Source organism: Vicia villosa, linkage group LG3 (assembly GCF_029867415.1).
Source record: "Vicia villosa cultivar HV-30 ecotype Madison, WI linkage group LG3, Vvil1.0, whole genome shotgun sequence".
NCBI classification, from domain to species: Eukaryota; Viridiplantae; Streptophyta; class Magnoliopsida; order Fabales; family Fabaceae; genus Vicia; species Vicia villosa.
In genome coordinates this window covers 151,285,712-151,291,940 of record NC_081182.1, presented here as the reverse complement: position 1 = coordinate 151,291,940, position 6,229 = coordinate 151,285,712, and positions in this window count along the sequence as shown.

Below are 6,229 nucleotides of genomic sequence, written 5' to 3'. Positions count from 1 at the left end.
TTTTTCACTCTAACTGCTACACCAATACCTGGACAGTCAGTTGACAGCCAAACAGCTGGCAGTATAATTCTCAGTGTTTTGTACCATCAATCAAATCAATCTTTCACAATTCAAAATTCCAAGATTTTTGTTCTAGAAGTCTTCTGAATATCACGCGATTAGCAGAGACTCAACACTGCACAAAAATCAGGTACGCTTAACTGTCTCCTACATAAACAGTCCCTGACTAGGGTTTTCTTGTTTTTTCAGGAGAAACAAGTTTTTGAGAGCTCAAATGGATTTCATACACATCCATATATCTCAAAGTACCATCATACAAATTTTCAAACTTCAATTCACTCAGACGCACCGTCAGCAGCTCAAACAGTCAACAGACGACCCGTTTGACCCAAAAAGTCAACAGACAGTCAAAAATGAATTTTTTTGTCAAAGTCCATATTTTGTCAAAGGATTCCTCATTTGATCTTTGGATGATCATAATTCATCAAGGAAAGATCAAAAATCAACAAAACCCTAAGATTCAAAATTAGGGTTTTTGCCTGAAAAGTCAACTCAACTTTGAATGATCATAACTCTCTCATCCTTCATCCAAAAAATTCAAACCAAAGCTCATTTTGAAGGAAATTCAATTATCTTCAAATGCCATTGATCCCATGGTCATTGGATTCACCATTTGAAAAATATGATCAAAGACATTACAGGTCATTTTCAAAGTCAACAAAAAGACACTTTGTTCAAAAGGACACACAAGGAGCATCAAAAATCATTTTGACATGAGACCAAAGACATTGGTTAGAGGACTCTTTGAGGTTTCCAAAAAGTGCAAGATCTCCTTCATATGACAAAAATTGAAGGATTTACACCTTGTTGAAGTTGGCTAAATTTTGGAAAATGCATAAAGTCAACATTGCTCAAAAATGCATTTTTTCCAAATGGGGCCAAGTTTTCATGGTTCAAACATCATTTCCATAATATTATGGGCCTTCCACGACCAAGACAAGGCCCATATCATTTTTATCCATTTTTTGGCATAATTTTATCTTATTTTAAGATTAAATTAAAAGGAAAATGGATGGATAATGGGTAGCTTAATTTCCAAGCATGACTCACCCAAGGAATCTTCATCTTTCTGCAGAGAATTGAAGAGCAAGGCAAGTGCATTGAAGACAAGAAGACTTGGTCAATAATTCAAAGCTTTTTAGCATAAAAAATTCAAGAATTCCACAAAGGCAACTAGATGCTTCTTAGCTTCAATTCTAAGCACTTCAATGCTTATATATAGGCTAGCATACTCCAACAACAAAGGGAGAACGAATTCAGTAGCATTCATAAGCACATAGCACTCTTGTAACAACTTGTAATTTTCAAAGAAACTTGAAATTCGAATTTTAAGTTTCAGTCAATTTCAATACAAAATAAACATTCAAACATCATCTCTGAGCTTCACTGAAACAATTCCAATCATTTCCAAGTCTTAAACCTCATTGAATCGAGCTATATAGGCCACGGTTTGTTCAAACTAAAACCAACTTATATCTCATAACACACGCATATTTAACAAGATGTAGATGCATAATTGTGTTTGGTTTGAAGCTCTGGTCGTTTCTGGAGCTTCAATTGGATTTTAATGGCTGTTTGTAGCATATACCATTTTAGGGTTTTCTTAGCTCAAAATTAGGGTTCTTCATTAGGGCCAAAATTAAAGCAAATAAAGGGCATGGTTACATTCAGTGGAACAAGACGAGTTGAATGGTACCATCGCGCCTAATTTCTTTTATGTCTAACCCCTATTCGTTATTTTCCAGGTTTAAGCTTCATCTATTACAGCGCTTTTGATAAGAAAGCGCTATTAAAAGTCCTGGCGAAAGGTTGAAGATGATGAGGTGTCCTCACCTCATTGGACAGCAAGCGCGCGTTTTTTTAAACTTAACCCTTGGTTTCAGTGTTTGCAGGCGCGTAATAATTGGTGGACCCTCACAATCTGAGCCATCTGATTTCATTTATTATCCATCCAACGCATCAGAATGAGGGCCTATCCCATGGACCTTATTTAATTTCCACACCTGATCAGTATCCTTTTCTTTTCTATTTTTATTTTAATTTCTTTGTTAAATTAATTAAAAATAGTTTTAAAAATCCAAAAAATACACAAAAAATATTTTTAGACTTCTAAAATAATATATTATTTTCTGAAATAAAAATATTTTATTTTTCTTCATAATTTCAATATTTTGCATAATTAATTAGTATATATTTATATATTTGCTTTTTAATTATTCTAACCAATCAAAAAATCATAAAAAAATTGTTCTTTATATAAAATATTGTTTATATATTATAAACTAATTTTGTACATATTTTGAATAATTTTCTCTTTAAGTTTTAATTATTTGTATAATTATTTGCATAATTATGTTTTAATTAACTTAAATCAATTTCAAATCAATTCCAAAAATTCCAAAAAAATTAGTTTTGTTTTAAAATTAATTAACAAATATTTTGTACATATTTTAAACTTAATTTATAGGTTTAAATTTATTTTCATCTTTTTTCTTCATTTTAATTTAATTAATCATGCATTAATTATAATTAAAATAAATCATAAAAAATCCAAAAACATGCCTTTTATTTTTCTTGCAATTTAAATTCCTAGATAAATGTATAGGATGTCAAATTCATGTAAATAGGCTAGTTTACATTTCCTGCACAATCGATGTAATAGCGTAGATTTACTTTCCGCACTTTACATTTCCGCATTTTAATTTCCAGCAAATATAAACTGCGTGTATGTCAAAGATAAAATTGAACCGTTAGATCACTAACTTCAAAAAATAAAATATCTGAATACAAACACAATCACACTTGCACCTCTTAAGGTAATCCCTTCTCATTCTTTTCAAAATCAAAGTCAAAATTCTACTATTTTGAGTACAAAATCGAACCTTGCGTTTATATCCGGTGAAAGGATAGATTTTTAAAGGAAATAGGATAAAGACCTTACAACTCAGGGTAGACCTCCTAGTTTGCTTGCTCAAATCAAAACAAACAAATTCTCATACACTGATGTTTTTCAAAACAAAACTTTCAAAAAAGACAATACTTTGTATACATCCAAACACGGATTATTACAAAGTTAACGTTCTTTTCAAAACATCTTTCGAAAGATAAACAAGCATTTTGTATACATCCACACACGGATCATTACAAAATTCAATTTACAAAAGTATTTGAAACCACATATGAGCATTATAAAGCAATTGAAAAGTGATCGAAAAACAAGTGAGCTAAGCAAACTTAAGAGCCCATGGATAACCATGGATACAAAGGGTGCTAACACCTTCCCTTTGTATAACCTACCCCCTTACCCAGAATTTCTTAAAGGTCTTTTTTCTGTTTCTTTTATAAACCTTTCCTTAATTGGATAAAATAAAAGGTCGGTGGCGACTCTGTGAATTTTCAAAATGCGAAAGCATTAAGCGATAAAAAAGAGTCAGTTCACGTATCTCTACAGATCAGAGGTATGGCCCGGGATAAAAAACGGAGGTCCACAGAACTGGCGACTCTGCTGGGGAATAACTTTCAAAAAACAAAATGTTTTCAAAAGGGGTTACCTTAAGAGAATAGGTCGATGTTTTCAATTGTTTGACTTGATTGCTCTATTTTTCAAAGGTTTGTTTGGGTATTTTGCTTGTGTGAAAGATTCTAACCCGAATCTCGAGATACCTTAAGTATATGACAATAGACCAAGGAAACCGTACGGCATGTACCGATACGGTTGATCTGGTAGTCATCGTTAGTGCGATACTTTGGTTTATACTGATGTCCCTTGAAAACGATCAAGGAGTATATTAGGCTTCCGAAATGTCATTAAACACTAATTTGTCTTAGAACCTTTTTAGTTGAACTTGACTTGTGGCCTATTAAGTGGCTAGCTTTGAAATTGATCGAAGTTAGTTATCCTCGAGGAATATTTTGATCGGCCGCTCGAGCGCCGTATTGAGATTTTACTTCCAAGGATCATAGAACCCAAATACTATTCTAGGACAGGTTTTAACCAACTCAACTTCAGTAGGGAGGGTATCACCTATCAGCTCCATGCAAGCCTTTAAACCTAAGGCTATTGTTTGATTTGTTTTTGTGTGCCACATGTTTGCATCATAAGCATATCATTTTTGCACCAAACACTTCAAGGATCAAAGAGTTTACCTTTGTTTTTGCAGGTAATGGCTCCCGCCACCAAAGATTACATCCGAATCAACATCTCAACGGTACCATCTGAACTAAAAGACTTAGTGTCAGAATTCCCCAGGAATGTTCAATTCACTGAAAGGCATGGTCACCTACTCCATTTGGTTACCTCAAAATTTGAAGAAGACATGATACGGGTCCTGTTCCAGTTCTTTGACCCTGAACATCATTGCTTTACCTTTCCTGATTACCAGTTGGTACCCACTTTGGAAGAATTCTCTGAACTAATTGGATTGCCTGTTCGAAACCGATTACCTTTCACTGGTTTAGAAAGGATTCCAAAACCTGAAGTCATTGTTGCTGCTTTACATCTGCGGAAATCAGAAATCGAGTCCAATTGGGAAACAAAGAGTGGAGTTAAGGGTTTGCTTGCCAAGTTCTTGTTGGAAAAGGCTCGACTACTGCTAGAAAACAAAAGTTATCCAGCTTTTGAGGAAGTTATGGCACTTTTGATCTATGGGTTGGTTTTATTCCCAAATCCCGACCAGTTCATAAGTGTACACATCATCAACCTTTTCCTAATCCGTAACCCGGTACCAACATTGCTGGGAGACATTCTACATTCTCTACACACTCGTACCATGAAGAAACGAGGAACTCTCATGTGCTGTATACCACTACTGGCTAGGTGGTTTACATTTCATCTTCCCCGATCAGTGTTGAGAAATGAACAAAGAATGCAATGGTCTCGCAGGATTATGTCTTTGTCTCATTCAGATATCCGGTGGAACAACTTCTTTCAAAGAGACATTACTATCATTGATCATTGTGGAGAGTACCCTAATGTGCCACTCCTTGGCATCAAAGGAGGCATCACTTACAATCCCTCTTTAGCTCTACGCCAATTCGGATATGCAAGGAGGAACGGTCCTCATGACATGATTATCCATGGCATTGTGTTTGATTACGAGAGTGATTCTCATAGACACCGACGAAGGTTCATACATGCATGGGACAATGTCTATAGAATAGAAAGCAAAACTTTGGGGCAATGGAATTCTATTCCTATGGAACCCTACCTCAGATGGGTCCGCACTCATGCTCAGAAACTCCTTATGCCATATCCTGCTGTTCTACCTGTGACTATTGAACCAGAGGTCGAAGAATATGAACCTCAAGTTATTCTACACCCGGACATGCCAACTGACCTAGAAGAGTTGCAAAAATCTTGGGTTCAACTCAAAGAGGAAAGAGATACCTTCAAATCATACTGTCAAGACTATGAGAGAAGGATATTGGAGCTCACCGGACAGCTTCAAGAAGAACAGCAGATCAACACATTCCTGGGGGCAAAGAGAAAGCGTCCACGGGAGACCTGAAGGATCATTTATTTTATTTCTGTCTTGTAAGCCCAAATGAGGCAAAGAAAAAAGAAGCAAAAAAAAAAGAGAAATAAATTGATTAACTAACGTTTGTTTCTTCTTTAACAAATCTAAACTCTAAGATCCTTGAAACATTGCACACACATTTCACTTCATGCATTGCATATACATTTCATACATTGCATTCATATACATTGCATATACATTTCATACATTGCATACACATGGCATCCAGTCATACACATTGCATAACAGGTTCACATGACGGATTTCTCATCTCCTCGCTGTTTATTTCAGTCAGAAGAGATGGAATCCGAGACAAGCATCAAGAACCTCGAAGCACAGAATGCCCAAGTTCAAGTGGCAATTCTGGAACTGGCAAAGGGGCAACAAGAACTGAAAGCCCTGATAATCAAGAAGAAAAAGAAGCCCAAAGGATCTGTAGGCTTGAGTCACCTGAAAAGGAAGATCAAAATTCCAGTCAAAAAGTTCAAAAAGCCACCGATCCCTGAAACAGTCGGTGATGGTGAACAAGAAGACAATCAAAGCAACCAGGGTTCTGCTAAACCCTCTCTCTCTTCAAATGACGAAAATGATCATTCTGGGGACGAACCGAATGATGAAAAATACCAACAGCTGGAAGACCGTATGAAAGCTAT